General features: G+C 39.8%; 1 long non-coding RNA gene across 1 annotated transcript; it reads right to left on the reverse strand.

Annotated features, from left to right (window-relative positions):
- Window positions 1–16,461: 16,461 nt before the first annotated feature.
- On the reverse strand, window positions 16,462–17,278 carry LOC115151326 (uncharacterized). The gene is made up of 3 exons (XR_003867276.1): window positions 17,226–17,278; window positions 17,063–17,109; window positions 16,462–16,849 (listed from the first exon to the last, which is right to left on the reverse strand). It is a non-coding gene; the product is annotated as an uncharacterized LOC115151326 (long non-coding RNA).
- Between the last annotated feature and the right edge of the window lie 616 nt (window positions 17,279–17,894).

The following is a 17,894-nucleotide window of genomic DNA, read 5'->3' on the forward strand; positions in this document are numbered from 1 at the left end:
CAGGTTTGTGGTTGGGTGATGTGAACATAAGGAATACTATAACATAGCATACCTCTATATTGTTTTTCCCCACTTTGATTTCAATGTTGTATCGTTCGTCATCTACAATACCAATCTTTTGGTGTTGGTCTTTGCAAAGGTCCTGCAAGAATATGATATCATGTAGAAAAGACAATCATACTTTTTTTTTTACATGGAGAACCAACAACACATTAATTACAGATAACGGTATTGTTGAAATAGCAGATTATTTAAAAAAAATTATATATTGCAAAAATAATGACTTCTCTAGAGTATTTGGTATTTTATTAGGATCCCCATTAGCTGTTGCAAAAGCAGCAGCTACTCTTCCTGGGGTCCACACAAAACATGAAACATGACACAATACAGAACATTAATAGACAAGAACAGCTCAAGGACAGAACTACTTACAAAAAGTGTTTTAAAGGCACACGTAGCCTACGTATCAATGCATACACACAAAATATCTAGGTCAAATAGGGGAGAGGCGTTGTGCCGTGAGGTGTTGCTTTATTTGTTTTTTGAAACCAGCTTTGCTGTTTATTTGAGCAATATGAGACGGAAGTTCCATGTAATAATGGCTTTATAAAATACTGTACACTTTCTTGAAATTGTTCTGGATTTGGGGACTGTGAAAAGACCCCTGGTGGCATGTCTGGTGGGGTAAGTGTGTGTGTCAGAGCTGTGTGTAAGATGACTATGCAAACAATTTTGGATTTTCAACACATTAATGTTTCTTATAAAAAGAAGTGATGCAGTCAGTCTCTCCTCAACTCTTAACCAAGAGAGACTGGCATGCATAGTATTTATATCAGCCCTCTGATTCTCAATGAAGAGCAAGACGTGACACTCTGTTCTGGGCCAGCTGCAGCTTAACTAGGTCTTTCCTTGCAGCACTGGACCACACGACTGGACAATAATCAAGATTGGACAAAACTAGAGACTGCAGAACTTGCTTTTTGGAGTGTGGTGTCAAAAAAGCAGAGCATCTCTTTATTATGGACAGACCTCTCCCTATCTTTACAACCATTGAATCTATATGTTTTGACCATGACAGTTTCCAATATAAGGTAACGCCTCAACTTGTTCAACAGCCACACCATTCATTACCAAATTCAGCTGAGGTCTAGAACTTAGGGAATGATTTGCACCAAATACAATGCCCTTAGTTTTAGAGATGTTCAGAATGTTTTGGAATGGCCACCCATTCCAAAACAGACTGCAACTCTTTGTTAAGGGTTTCAGTGACTTCATTAGCTGTGGTTGCTGATGCGTATATGGTTAAATCATCAGCATACATGGACACATACAGTGGGGGAAAAAAGTATTTGATCCCCTGCTGATTTTGTACGTTTGCCCACTTACAAAGAAATGATCAGTCTATAATTTTAATCGTAGGTTTACTTGAACAGTGAGAGACAGAATAACAACAAAAAAATCCAGAAAACGCATGTCAAAAATGTTATAAAATGATTTGCATTTTAATGAGGGAAATAAGTATTTAACCCCTCTGCAAAACATGACTTAGTACTTGGTGGCAAAACCCTTGTTGGCAATCACAGAGGTCAGATGTTTCTTGTAGTTAGCCACCAGGTTTGCACACATCTCAGGAGGGATTTTGTCCCACTCCTCTTTGTAGATCTTCTCCAAGTAATTAAGGTTTCGAGGCTGACGTTTGGCAACTCGAACCTTCAGCTCCCTCCACAGATTTTCTATGGGATTAAGGTCTGGAGACTGGCTAGGCCACTCCAGGACCTTAATGTGCTTCTTCTTGAGCCACTCCTTTGTTGCCTTGGCCGTGTGTTTTGGGTCATTGTCATGATGGAATACCCATCCAAGACTCATTTTCAATGCCCTGGCTGAGGGAAGGATGTTCTCACCCAAGATTTGACGGTACATGGCCCCGTCCATCGTCCCTTTGATGCGGTGAAGTTGTCCTGTCCCCTTAGCAGAAAAACACCTCCATGTTTGACGGTGGAGATGGTGTTCTTGGGGTCATAGGCAGCATTCCTCCTCCACCAAACAGGGCGAGTTGAGTTGATGCCAAAGAGCTCCATTTTAGTCTCATCTGACCACAACACTTTCACCAGTTGTCCTCTGAATCATTCAGATGTTCATTGGCAAACTTCAGACGGGCATGTATATGTATTCTTGAGCAGGGGGACCTTGCGGGCGCTGCAGGATTTCAGTCCTTCACGGCGTAGTGTGTTACCAATTGTTTTCTTGGTGACTATGGTTGCAGCTGCCTTGAGATCATTGACAAGATCCTCCCGTGTAGTTCTGGGCTGATTCCTCACCGTTCTCATGATCATTGCAACCCCACGAGGTGAGATCTTGCATGGAGCCCCAGGCCGAGGGATTTTGACAGTTCTTTTGTGTTTCTTCTATTTGTGAATAATCGCACCAAATGTTGTCACCTTCTCACCAAGCTGCTTGGCGATGGTCTTGTAGCCCATTCCAGCCTTGTGTAGGTCTACAATCTTGTCCCTGACATCCTTGGAGAGCTCTTTGGTCTTGGCCATGGTGGAGAGTTTGGAATCTGATTGATTGATTGCTTCTGTGGACAGGTGCCATTTTTACAGGTAACAAGCTGCGGTTAGGAGCACTCCCTTTAACAGTGTGCTCCTAATCTCAGCTCGTTACCTGTATAAAAGACACCTGGGAGCCAGAAATCTTTCTGATTGAGAGGGGGTCAAATACTTATTTCCCTCATTATAATGCAAATCAATTGATATCATTTTTGACATGCGTTTTTTTGGATATTTTTGTTGTTATTCCGTCTCTTACTGTTCAAATAAACCTACCATTAAAATTATAGACTCATCCTTTCTTTATCAGTGGGCAAACGTACAAAATCAGCAGGGGATCAAATACTTTTTTCCCCCACTGTATGCTTTGTTTAATGCCAGTGGCAGGTCATTGGTAAAAATATAAAAGAGTAGAGGGCCTAGAGAGCTTCCCTGTGGTACACCACACTTTATATGTTTGACATTAGAGAAACTTCCATTAAAGAAAACCCTTTGAGATCTATTAGATAGATAACTCTGAATCCACGATATGGCAGAGGTTGAAAAGCCATAACACATACTGTACGTTTTTTCAACAACAGGTTATGGTCAATAATATCAAAGGCTGCACTGAAATCTAACAGTACAGCTCCCACAATATTTTATTATCAATCTCTTTCAACCAATCATCAGTCATTTGTGTCAGTGCAGTACATGTTGAGTGCCCTTTTCTATAAGCATGCCGAAAGTCTGTTGTTAATTTGTTTACAGAGAAATAGCATTGTATTTAGTCATACACAATTTGTTCCAACCGTTTGCTAAGAGCTGGCAGTAAGCTTATATGTCTGCTTTTAGAACCAGTAAAGAACGCTTTACCACTCTTGGGTAGCGGAATTACTTTGGCTTCCCTCCAGGCCTGAGGACAAAGACTTTCCTCTAGGCTCAGATATGACAGATAGGAGTGGCTATAGAGTCAGCCACCATCCTCAGTAGCTTTCCATCTAAGTTGTCAATGCCAGGAGGTTTGTCATTATTGATCGATAACAATACATTATCCACCTCTCCCATGCTATCTTTACAAAATTCTAACTTGGAATGCTTTTCTTTTATTATTCATTTTGTATGCATGAATACGATGGCTCACTGTTCGTTGTTGGCATTTCCTGCCTAAGTTTGCCCACTTTGCCAATGAAGTAATCATAAAAATAATTGGCAATATCAAATGCTTTTGTGATGAATAAGCCATCTGATTTGATGAAATATGGAGTTGAATTTGTCTTTCTGCCCATAATTTCATTGAAAGGACATCATTCTTTATATCATTGATCTTGGCTTCATAATATAGTTTCTTATTTTTGTTGAGTTTAGTCACATACTTTCTCAATTTGCAGTAAGTCAGACAGTTAGATGTGCAGCCAGACTTATTAGCCACTCCTTTTAACCCATCTCTTTTAACCATACAGTTTTTCAATTCTTCATCAATCCATGGAGCCTTGTTTATCAATACTTGGAATAAGCAATTTCATAAATTCATCAAGTGCGGCATCTGGATGCTCCTCATTAATCACATCAGACCAAATATGTTTAACATCATCCACATATGAGTCACAGCAAAAATGTTTGTATGATCTCTTATATACTATTTTAGGCCCAGCTGTTGGAACTTTGACTTTCCTGGATACAGCCACTATATTGTGATCACTGCATCCAATGGGTACAGCTTTAGAACAAAGTTCTACAGTATTAGTAAAAATGTAATCGATGCATGTGGATGTTATTGCTCCTGTAGTGTTTGTAAACAGCCTGGTAGGTTGATTAATAACCTGAACCAGATTACAGGCACTGGTTACAGTAAGACGTTTTCTCTTGAGAGGACAGCTTGTTGAAAACCAGTCAATATTCAGGTCCCCAAGAATGTAAACCTCTCTGTTTACATCACATACACTATCAAGAATTTTATTTAAATACTGACTGTTGACACTTTGTGGCCTAAAGCAACACCCCAAAAGAAAAGGCTTTAGATGTGCCAAGTGAACCTGCAACCACAACACTTCAATAACACTTGGCATAAGATCTTCTCTAAGCATTACAGGGATATGGCTCTGAATATATAAAACAACACCTCCCCATAAGCATTTCGATCTCTTCTATAGATTTTATATCCTAGTATTGATACTGCTGTATCATCAAATGAATTATCTAAGTGAGTCTCAGAAATGGCTAATATATTAATGTTATCTGATGTTAGCAAGTTATTGATTTTATGAACCTTATTTCTAAGGCTACCTTATTTCTATTAATATGGGCTATTTTCAGCCCTTTCCTGGGTAGCTGCAGATATAGACACAACACTGAAAAGAGCAAACAAGGACATCTTTCATGGCTGGGATCAGTATCTTTCCTCTTCTGGCACACAGCTTCTGGATAGTCCTCATTGAGGAAGATATACGTTCCTCTCAAGATCTGGGCTCTTTCCAGAACAGCTATCTTGTCCTTGAATCTCAGGAACTTGACCACTATCGGCCTGGGCGTGTCACCTGGGCCTGCGGTGTGTTTTCTAGTCCTGTGGGCGTGCTCCACCTTAACCTTCTTGTGGTCCATCTACAATTTCTCAGAGATCATTTCCCTCACTTTGTCAGACTCAGTCCAGGTCTCATGTGGAGACTATGCAATTCCATCTACAACCATGTTGTTCCACCTTGATTGTCCCTCGAGATAATCTGATTTCTCCGTCATTGTTATCATGGATTCACACACAGCACTGATGTGCTCTCTCAATGACTTACAGATTACTGTCATCTTGATGTTCTCCTGTTTCAACTCATCGAGTTGACCCTGGGAGAACTGCAAACTGTTCTTCAGGTCCTGTACCTCTCTGGCCAGGTTGTCCATTATTTTATTAGTTGAATCCACCAGTATTTGGACAAAAAACTTGAATCTATTTTCTTGTTGTTGTAACAACTGCTTGTAGAACTGTTTTTGTTTGTTTAAAAGATTCTTCACGTGTAATAGAGAGACACCAGCACTGTGCTCAACGGTACTCCCCCGGGCTTTGGTCTTTGTCATGATAGCTAGCAAAGTAGGTTACTCCTCGCAGTTCCAGACAGGGCAGGTCACAGGGAAGATTGACAACAACAAACAGCAGGGATCTGGACAGCCACAAACCCGGGACAATCTGCGGTCCAAGCCACAAATGTTAACCGCGTCACGGGCTGCATTCAAGCCCTCAAGAAAACCCCACTAGCTTGATATGTAAATAGCTGCAATGCCAAATAGCTCCTCAGACCCGTCCTTTGTAGGCAGGATCACTGGACAGAGACTAGCAATCTCAGTAACTGATGCCAACTGCGTCACAGAATCCAAACTAAAAGTTAGCTAGCTACTAAGAACAAAACAATAAAACCGAGCTCTTGCTCGTTCCGTGTTCAACAGGAAGTATAGAGAATTCTATAAATTCTATATTGGCAGATTTGTTAAATAATATATATTTATAGATGATTCTCCGCCTCTATGACCAACTCATAATATGGATGATATATTTAAGCAATAAGGCCCAAGGGGATGTGGTATATGGCCAATATACCACGGCTAAAGGCTGTTCTTAGGCAAGACGCAATACGGAGTGGATACAGCCCTTTGCCGTGTATTGGCAATATACCACAAACCCCTGAGGTGCCTTGTTGCTATTATAAACTGGTTACCAACGTAATTAGATCAGTAAAAGTACATTTTTTGTCATACCTGTGGTATAAGGTCTGATATACCACGGCTGTCAGCCAATCAGCATTCAGGGTGGTTTGAGCCTGAATGCTGACAGCTATGGTACAGTAGTATATCAGACCATATGTCATGGGTATGACAAAACATTTATTTTTACTGCTCTAATTACGTTGGTTAACAGTTTATAATAGTAATAAGGCACCTCAGGGGTTTGTGGTATATGGCCAATATACCAAGGCAATATACCAAGGAAATATTTCACTTTTAGATTTGTGTGTATTGTTGTGAATTGTTAGATATTACCGCACTGTTGGAGCTAGGAACACAAGCATTTCGCTACACCCGCAATAACATCTGCTAAATATGTGTATGTGACCAATCAAATTTTATTTGGCCATATATCACACCCACTCGGGCCCTATTGCTTAATTATGATAATATATAAATCTAATATTGTCACCCATCAAACTATTATTGATTTAAGCTTGTCTTTACATATACTAAATATGTGTGAAATTTGTTTTGATTTAGAATGGACCATTATCATGCACCTGTCTCGAAACAGGGGCAGCAGGAAAAAATGTAATCTATACACTTAAATAGCGAATGGAGGACTCTTTTCCTGTGGTTCATTTTCATGTTAGCAAGGAAAGTGAGAAATAAATATAGTAGCCCTAGTCTATAGAAAGCTGATGGGATCCTCCTCTTTTTAGTAGAGGCCATCACTCTGTTTTCTCGCTTAATTGCATAGCCTACAGAAATGTTGCGCAACATGAGCTCATGGGCTCTCATGAAGTGTTTGATTACATTTTTCAATTACATTTTCATTGATGTCAGAGTGATTAGAGTGACAATAGAGTGCTGAGTATAGGCAGTTAGCAAGTTTGGTGGGCTTCTAATTATTATCAGCAGCATCAGAGCTTGGAGAGCCTAATTACTGTGACTAAACGGTCACGTGGAATTTGACTGCCGCAATAGCCCTACTTACACCATGGGATAATAATTCCCTTTGTTATCAAGGGCTTTGATTGTGTGGGAGCTCCTGTCTGGCAACATTGCTCCCATGCTTTCCTATGGCCCAGATAGAAGCCAGATAGCAGCTGTGGCCTTGATGATAAGAGTCAAAGGCCCATGAATAGAAGGCCGGGCAGGAAAAAGGTTTTGGCAGAACACTCAGGATGATCTATCCATCTCTCTCTCTTTCTCTCTCTAAAGTGTATGTTCTGCCAAAACCTTTTCCCTCTGATAGGAAATAGATTTTATGATGCTATTTTTTTTGCCTTCCTGCAACACTAAGCAGCATGTGTTTGTAATATCGCAAGGTGAACCTTTCAGTGCATGGCTGATGCAGTGACAAATGGGGTTGTCGAAATATCTTTGCTTTGGATGGAAATATACATACATCTGATATTTTTCCTTATCTTGAAATGGCACATGAGATTCACAAGTTCTGCACCATACACTCTTAGAAAAAAGGTGCTATCTAGAACCTTAAAGGGTTCTTCGGCTGTCCTCATAGGATAACTTTTCTATGGGGACAGACAACCGAAGGAGTGTAACTTAGCATGAATGTTTAATGAAACATGAATGCACAAAATGCAGCCTACGGCATTGTCTTAATGTGTTACATGTCCAGCTCAAGCTTAACCTGTCAATGACAAGTAAACTAGTAAAAGAAGAGGATTCCAGATGAGGAATGGCCTGTAGTAGAGATGCCATTCTCTTCATATGGCTGCTAGTTTACACTCCTCACCCCTCACTCTTCAACCTGTTTGAGCCCAGGTTCTTGGCCACTAAAGAGGGGTCAAGTGGTCATGGGTCAAGTTGTTACCTGGAGGCGAAAGAAACCCTGATGAAGACAGCTTGACTGTCGAAACGTTGGTTATTAGGTTATTAAATTATTGCATCTGAGCTCCTAGAGTGTGCGGCTCTCCTTTACTTTCAAGTTGTTACCTGCCATTGGATGTTTGGCAGACGGTGGGTGTAAAAAGCTTCAGATTACATTTTGCCCTTTCTGAAGTGCCATGTTCTGGAGTCATGAGATCAGGTTGTGTGGCCCAGAGGGGTCAGAATAAGTCACAGCATTGTTGACCACATTCGGACAGTTGCTCTGACTAAGAAACACACACACGCACACAGCAAAAGCAATTGCGTAACACAGATTCCCTGATGTAAATAAGAGCAGCCGCAGTGGTATCCATGTCACAGTCCTTCACATTAATATGCATAGATAAATCCAAACTAAATATATTCACATCCCAAATAATTGATTAAAACATACTGTTTTGCAATGATGGTCTCTAGTAGTCTCAGCAGCACGCTGTAGGGTAGCACCATGGTGTAGCTGGAGGACAGCTAGTTTCTATCCTCTTCTGGGTACATTGACTTCAATACAAAACCTAGGAGGCTAATGGTTTTCACCCCCTTCCATAGACTTACACAGTAATTATGACAACTTCTGTAGGACGTCCTCTAACCTATCAGAGCTCTTGCAGCATGAACTGACATGTTGTCCACCCAATCAAAAAAATCAGAGAATTAATCTAGTACTGAAAGCATAAGCTACAGCTAGATAGCATTGCAGTGCATAGAATTGGGTGAGTAGTTGACTCAGAGAGAGAGAGACAATAGTTGAACAGTTTTGAACAAATGAATTTCTTCCAAAATTAAGGAGAAGCAAGAGAGAGAGAGACTCACTTAGCTAGCGAATGCAGCTAGCTAGTTTAGCCTACTCAAACGCCTGACTCAAACAGAGAGGGATGCTATGTTAGTTAGCTGGCTATGGCTATCCAAAACTGGAACTCTTCCAAGTCAAGGTAAGGCTTTTGGTTTTATTAGTTTACTGCCACCGGGCCCACCAGGGTTCTGATGAACTGCTTTCTGATTGTTCACTGTACTGCATGATTGTAGGGGGTTTACTAACGCATTAGTTATAGTAGCTATGGTGACTATCAAATCAAATTGTATTTGTCACATGTGCCGAATACAACAGGTGTAGACCTTACAGTGAAATGCTTACTTACAAGCCCTTAACCAACAATGGAGTTAAAAAAGTAAGAGATAAGAATAACAAATTATTAAAGAGCAGCAGTAAAATAACAATAGTGGGGCTATATACAGGGGGTATGACATGACAACGATGTAGGCTGTGCGTAAGCGATTAGCGGTCATGATAGGAAAGGTTTGGCTTGGAACGTTTTTTTTCGCCAAGTCACAGACAGCTGATTTGTTGTGCACTGAAGTCCACAAGCGAAGGGAAAAGGTGAGAGGAGGAGAGCGCATAGATAGTTGCGAGGAGGAATTATATACAACGAGAAAAGTGATCATGCTGTTTCTATGTGGCTGCTATGAAAGTGAATTGTATTTGCGTGTGATCAGGGATGTATTCATTCCGAATATTCTGTTGAAAAACGTTTCTTAAACGGAAGCAAACACAACGAAACAGAGATAAACATACCTGAATTTGTCCAATAGAAACTCACATTTGTAACTGTTGGACTAATTATTGCACCCTAGATCAACTAAATGCAGGCAAGAGTGTGCAAGGTGATATTGAATGTGTCACTGTCTGTCACCTTGATTACTCAATTCTCTTGATCATTGCACCTACGCTGTAAACTTTCATTCATAGACTAGATTGTAGCAACCTCATGATGGGTACAGGGGAAATTGTTGTATCATGTAGTAGCCTAAACCTATAGATGTTACATTGAACTGGGTGAATGGAATATGAATGACAGTCATCCAATATGTTGTAATAGAAATAAGGCCATGCTCATAAAAAAAAAGAATAATCCTCCCTCATTAAATGGCACTGATATGCAATCTTCACTAATCCCTGCATCAAAACACAGGCTGTCAGTCCACCTGCCGAAGGCTAACAGAGGTAGAGAGCAGTGGCGGTTGGTGCCGTTTAAGATGTGGGAGGACCATTCTTTTTTTTCATGAGCATGGCCTTATTTCTATTACAGCATATTGGATGACTGTCATTCCATATTCCATTCACCCAGCTCAATGTAACTTCTGATTCATTTCAATTGATAATTCCCCAGTATAGCGATGTTTGCATAACTTCATTACAACTTCATTCATGTATCAAACTTACCTTCAAGGTGATGACAATCAGAGAGAGTGAGAGGAGTGTCCGAAGAGGGAGAGGGAAAAGCATTTCATGATTTTTCAAGGAAAGATTTATGTCTTGAAAACATGTGAATGGCTCACTAAAATAAACCCCTGCAACACCTCTCCTACTTCTGACAGTTCATAGAATGCATCCCAACATTCTTTGTTCTCAGCCCACAGTGTGACACATCCATTTTATATGGATCCCATTCCCAGATTATGCAGATGGAAAAGGTGTACACAGGTCACGCGTTAGCAGACACACCTACCAACACACTTACGCACGTTGCATACAGTTACGCAATCACTCACAGTACGTATGCATAAACACACACACCCGTGCTATGAAACTACTTCTGAAAAGTACTTTGATTCTTTTTTTTTTTAAATTTGACTTTGGACAAACTGGCAGAACGGTCTGATGTCTAAGAACACCTGATCTAAGACCATAAACAAGGAACCATCATTTGATAGCAGTTTCTCTAGCAAAAATAGATTTTAAAGCACACGGTGAGGAATCCCTGCTTGGATCATACTGTTAAAACCGAGATGCAATGTAATATAGTAATATACGAACGGCAATGTCTTTCAGCACAGGTAATCGTTCTGTCAAATACCAGTACATAGAGCAGAGGTCCCCAATTATATTCAGCTGTGGGACGATTTTTCCTTGAGCAGATGGTCGGAACACAGTTATTAATAATTTGTAGACCACCAATTGATCACAAGAATCCCCAACAGATGTTGTATTTGACAAAACCCGAAATCATTTCAAATATTGATTCGATTTGAGATATGATCACATATCGCTCTCTATTATGCGTGGGAATAGTTGGGAACAGATTACCTAAATTGAAATCACTTTGAGCTTATTTCCTGGTGATTTTACAGTATTTTATGTCCAAACACACTGCTATGAAGATCGCCCCCATCACTGTTCCTAGCTGTAACAAAACACATCTGTAACGTGTATTTTTTACATGAACGATTTTGGATCAAAAACAACAAGCCCCATGAAGGTGTCTGTCTGTCTGAACCGGATTGGAGCGTGGATTTGATTTGACACAATGCTCCGTGTTCACGCACTGGTACATTGTTGGCACTGAGACCAAATACACTTTCATCTATGTCATGGTTTCAAATAGCAGCCAGGTGGAAGGAGTCAATATGTAGCCTGGTCCCAGATCTTTATGTGATGCCTTGTCAACTCGCATGGTCATTGCCACGCACACTGTAACAAGACTGCACAAACAGATCTGGGACCAGGCTAGTCAATCTGGCATATTGTTATGCAAACTAGTCTGGTAACTCTTGCTGTGTCCCAAGTAGAACTCTCTTCCCTACATAGGTCACTATGGGTCCCGGTCGAAAATAGTGCACTATGTAGGGAATAGGGTGCCATGTGGGACATACTCCTTAGCTCACTGTCAGTGAACAGTACAGAAACACCTGTAAGAGCCAGGAAATAATGCTGTGTATTGGGGTTGTGCCACCTAAATACTGATGAGACGGGGAAGAAGTTCAACCATTTATATGAACGTGCTCATCTACAACACATACAAATGGTAGAACTGATTCTCGTCTCATCAGTATTTAATTGTTATACAGACGTGTTTTATGAAACCCACGAGACATAACAAAAGTGTGTCGACGAGTAAGTCTGAACCTAGAGTATCTATGCTGTCTGGAATAAGTCCGTTTTTACATGTTTAAAGCTGTTATTTTCCGTAGTACAGTCTAAGCCAGGGTTCCTGAAAATTCATCCCATGTGTGATACATTTTAGTTGTTGGACATAAAATACTGTCAAATTGTAACGGCCGTCGTTAAAATGAGACCAAGGTGCAGCGGAGGATGTGTTCATCATTCAAGATATTTAATGGAACGCATGGACACTACAAAATAAACAAAACGACCAGCAACAGTTCTGTCCGGTTACACTCTAAACAGAAAACAATCACCCACAAAAACCCAAAGGAAAACCAGGCTACTTATGTGTGACTCCCAATCAGCAACAACGAACTACAGCTGTGCCTGATTGGGAGCCACACACGGCCCAAAACAAAGAAATACAAAAACATAGAAAAATGAACATAGAACACCCACCCAATGTTACACCCTGGCCTAACCAAAATAAAGAACAAAAACCCCTCTCTATGGCCAGGGCGTTACACAAACCTACAGGAAATCCTCTCAAAGTGATTTTAATTTAGGATATCTGTTCCCAAGTATTCCCGCACATAAATAGAGAGCCATATGTGATCGTCTCCCAATATAATCAAGGTTTGAAATGTTTCTGTTTTTGTCAAATACTAAGTATCTGTTTGGGATTCTTGTGGTCAATTTACAGTGTACTAATTATTTATAACTTTTTTCCGTAGTCCTGACCATCCGTCAAAGAAAAATAATCGGCACTCGGCTGAATGTAATTGGGGACCCCTGGTCTGGGCTAATGTTAGCACAGTGTATTGCTAGAAGGAGCAAGTGCATAGTAGAGCTAGCTAAGAGAGAAAGTTAGAATTGTCATGGATGGCAGAAAAGGATTCGAGACGGATGTCGGAGTGGGAAAACAACGTGATTGAAAAGGGAGGAGTGAGTAAACGAAAGGACATTTATTCAACTGTGAAGACGAACTTTGGAATTCAAAACTGCTAAATGAGCGAACTTGAGGATGAAACGTCAGTGAGTGAAGTGAAAGAAGATCACATCACTGAGGAAAATATTGCCTGGGTTGAGGACAATATTGAAGTTAGTGACAATCAGGAGCCTATTGAGAAACGAAAAATTGTTGGAAGCAATGGATAGTTTGATGAAAGTGTTGAGCAGCGGAGCTCATATACAGAATGGTTTGCATATTTTGTTCTTGCAAAATGACGATAAAATTGTGGCTCAATTTTTTTGTATATATGGCCAAATACATTTAATTTACTACACAGCATGCTAAAGACAGACAGGCCAGGTAATAAGATGTATGGGGATATTGTGGAAATACTGAATGGACACTAGTTATTGCTAAAAAGTTTAGGTTCCACGGGAGAAATCAGAAAGAGGTAGAATCAGTGACAATGTTTGCTGCTGCATTAAACAAACTACCAGTGCACTGTGAGTTTAACAATGTTCTAAATGACTCCATTAGTGACAGACTAGTGGGCTACAGAATGAAGCTATACAAAAGAGCAAAAGTACTTAACTTAAGTAGTTTTTTGCGGTATCTGTATTTTACTTTACTATTTATAGTTTTGCCAACTTTTACTTAATTACATTCCTAAAGAAAATAATGTACTTTTTACTCCATACACACCCAAAAGTACTCCTTACTTATTGACAGGAAGATTACCTAATTCACACACTTATCAAGAGAAAGTCCCGGGTCATCCCTACGGCCTCTGATCTAGCGGACTCATTAAACACAAATGCTTTGTTTATAAATTATGTGAGTGTTGGAGTGTGCCTCTGGCTATCAATAAAAAAAAAAAAAAATTATGATTTCTGGTTTGCTTCATATAAGGAATTTGAAATGGTTTATACTTTTACATTTGATACTTAAGTACTGTAGGTTCAGAAATTTTGTGAAATAGCACAGTTACAAATAGAAATCAAACCGGATGGACATCAGAAATGGAGGAAGGACTAAAAACAAACAAAATATAACTATTGTAAAATAGATTGTGTCTGTAAAATGTGTATAAGATGTATAAACTGAAGGTAGAAGGCTAAGGATTATTGTTTATTAGTTTACTCCAATTGGGGGAAGGATGGTAGGGTTTGCGGGGAATAATAAAGGTATATTCTTAAAAAAGTATGTTTATGTATATAGGTACATGTGTATGTATATATGTGTATATGTATGAATGTTTATGTATGCATATGTATATGTATGGGTATGTACGTGTATGTATATGGATATATATATTTACCAAAAAAAGATATAGGGGATTGGAAATGATGCGGACAATTACATTGATGAAAGCAAGAATCTTTCCACAATATTATGCTGATCCACCCCTAAAAAAAAGAAGAAAAAAAGACAGAAACACTTTTCACTTGTCAGCACACATGTTAAAGACTTAAAGGTGAATCTTTCGCCGTGAGAGGCATCACTGATGTCACAGTTCAGTTAAACAGACAACTAAAAAGCTACCACTCTACTTCAGGAAAGGAGTCTATCCATCACTACTGTAACGTTCGTGGCTGGAGAAAATCACACTGGACTGGCTATCAGTTTGTACAATGACACATGGAAACACAGGCCTATCCGCCATCTTCAAGAAACATTAGAGAGCTGGGTAGAGAGCTGGGTAGCATGAAAGGCATTACATTGAAGCTTAGCATTAAGCCAGAAACCAAAGATTCTGAAAGCATGAGACATAGCTTATGCTATCAGTCTAAAAGTTGAGGCTGACTTGGACACTTTAGTCAAGAACAAAGTACTGGAGTCGGTCAGGGTGAGTGAATGGGCAAACACCTATCGTACTAGTCGTTAAGGATGGTTGAATCACAATATGTGGGGACTTTAAAGTCACAGTTAACCCTGTGTTGTCCGCTAAGCAGTATCTGGTACCACAGATCGACAACCTTTTTGCGGGCTTAGCTGGGGGTAGATGAAATGTCAGAGGAGCTGCTGCTGGTCGTGACACATAAGGGGACCTTCAGGTACTGTCGTCTACTGTTTGGAATTACAAGCACGCCAGCTCTGTTCCAGAGGGCGATAGACCAGATCTTAAGTGGATTGCCAGGAGTACAATGCTGCCTGGATGACATTCTCGTTACTGGTAAAGAGGACCGTCTCCGGGAACATGGATGCAACCTTACAGAGATTGAAGTACTACGGACTGCGAGTTTGTAAGGACAAATATGCATTCTTCCCATCATCGGTTGAAAACCGTGGACACGCCATCAACGATTTGGGCCGTCACAAGGCTCCGTCCAAGGTCAAAGCCATCTAGGACACCCCATCACCTCAGAACGTGAGCCAAGAATTACTAAGGACGCTTTATCCCGAAGCTGCTGCATCAGTTACTTTGTCAGGACCAAACACGGAAATGGACAGAACAATGTGAGGAAGCATTCATGAAAACCAAGGAAACACTACTGAAATCTGAGGCACCTGCTGCTTAAAAACAATATATACGCACCAGATGCTTTTCCATCAAATTGTGTTGATAAAAGTCTGTGAGTGATGATGTAGTGCACATAAAAATGTGTTTTGCAGTTAAATTCCCATGTACCAAATAAAAATGCAAGCCCCATTGCAATTTCAACTCTATTGATGGTTTTATCAACAAACAAAAAAATGCATTATACAGTGCCTTCGGAAACATTGTGACGTTACAGCCTGATTCTAAAAAGTATTAAATTGTTTTTTTCACCTCCTCAATCTACACACAATACCCAATAATGACAGAGCAAAAACAGGTTTAGATTTTTTTTGCAAATGTATTAAATGTAAAACTGAAATATCAAGTTTAAATAAGTATTTAGACCTTTTCCTCAGTACTTTGTTAAAGCACCTTTGGCAGTCAGTAACACAAGAGTAAGTCAAACGTTTGACTCCACCCATGTTTGACCCCGCCCCCCTTTTTTGGGGTCCAAGGTTTGATGGTCACACACTGAATACAGACGCACACGTTTGCGCAAGGCACACGTTGAATACAAACGTATTTCATTTTTGAAGATCGCAAGAAATAAATATTATATAAAGTACCAGCGGATGTGTTGTAACACTTTTTGCTTCATGCCATATTTCAGACAAGCTACTGATATTGTTGCAGTGAACAACCAACTTGCTATGTATGTCATGTACTGTTAAAATTGTGTTGACAAATGTTATAACTTTGTAATTATATTATTTCATTGAGCATATATATATATATATATATATATATATATATATATATATATATATATATACACACACACACACACACACACACACACACACACACACACACAGTTACTACCTATTCTGATTTATAATGCTATTTACTTTCCTCATGAGAATGGAGACAGACTGTACCATAAAGACATACTGACAAGCTGAATGTGCTTTGTACATTAAATTATACCAGCTCCAGTAAAGAGATCAGACTCGGGTGACTTCTATGTCATCTTTACTAAACAACATAACACAATTAATAATTGAAACAATTAACAAGACAGACAAAAACAAGGTTTGACCACTCCTCAAAAAATGGCTTCACTCCTGCTCCTCAGAATAGGCAAAGACAGTAATTTTCTTGTTGTCAACTGGCTCCACATAGAACATCTCATAATCTCTCTGTAACAGGAACATGAATGGTTCCTTGAGGATAATATTTTCCTCTTCATCCAGGCCATCATACAACCGTAGTTCTTTAAGGGTTGTAATGCGGTCTTCCCCGTCCCTCCCAATTACACTAGGGAGGGAAACGGGGCCTTTAAATGTTTGGAGTTCGCACCACCTTGCTGCCTCTAGGGTGTCTCTTAGAAGAACATCTGCTTCCTTGGAGAAAAAGGAAGAATAAATATTAAGAGTAGTGCCTCATTGGGTGATCAAGACAAATTACACCCCACTTTCACAATACCACCATGCAAACAAAAGCCCCTATTACTAAAGGGGGTTTCAGTGATATCTAGAACTACTCAACAAGTCATCACAACTATTATATCTTGCCATGCCTCAAGCCTTCAGCATTACACACAGTAGACTACATACCCAGTTCACAGCTCCCAGTTCGCCATGCATTTTGTTTTCAGTATCGTCTAGAAAGAAAACCGATTGTGGTCATTAAGTAATGTAAGGGAAAACCCAACTGAAATGGACAAAAATGAATGGGTACAAGAATGCACCTGACTTTAGCTAATAGCCTATACAGTACCTGATCCTGCAGAGCTGGATGCTGATGTGACTTCTTGGGGGGGTGTCTTCTACATCCTGAAATATATTGGAGAGGTGGGGGGGAGGGGGGGGGGGTTAAGTCTTGAAAACATTGGTTTATAACTATACCACCCATCATATGACACCTCCTACCTGTAGTGTAGTGTGTTTTGCTTTCACCACCTTTTCCATCTTTCAACCTCTCTTCTTCAGACCTTAGTGAGTGAATGACATACATTCAATATGAACATATATTCAGGTCAGTCTGGCTACAGTGAAACAAGTGATTTTAAGGATGCAAATTAAAAGTTTTGATAATGTTCAAGACGGCAGTGGGAATGTTCTGCAGGAGAACTAGGCGCCACCGCCGCCTAATTTGCTGCATGTTTTCCTTTGAAAAAAATCACACAATCGGATGGGGATCCCAAAAAAACATATCCACTAGTGATGAGAATTTCATCATTTATACATACCTCACACTTTGCTTCCATTGCAATGTACAGAGCGTACTGTAAGTTAAGAAAGAGTAGGTTGTTTAGTTTGATAGTGATAACAATAATGATGATAATAGTAAATAATAATAATAATACCCCCCCAGGAATATATTTCAGGATGTAGAAGATCCCCACTGTTTCTGTGAACACAGTATATGTGAAAGTCAAGAAAAAGT

This window comes from Salmo trutta, chromosome 17 (assembly GCF_901001165.1).
Source record: "Salmo trutta chromosome 17, fSalTru1.1, whole genome shotgun sequence".
Taxonomy (NCBI): domain Eukaryota; kingdom Metazoa; phylum Chordata; class Actinopteri; order Salmoniformes; family Salmonidae; genus Salmo; species Salmo trutta.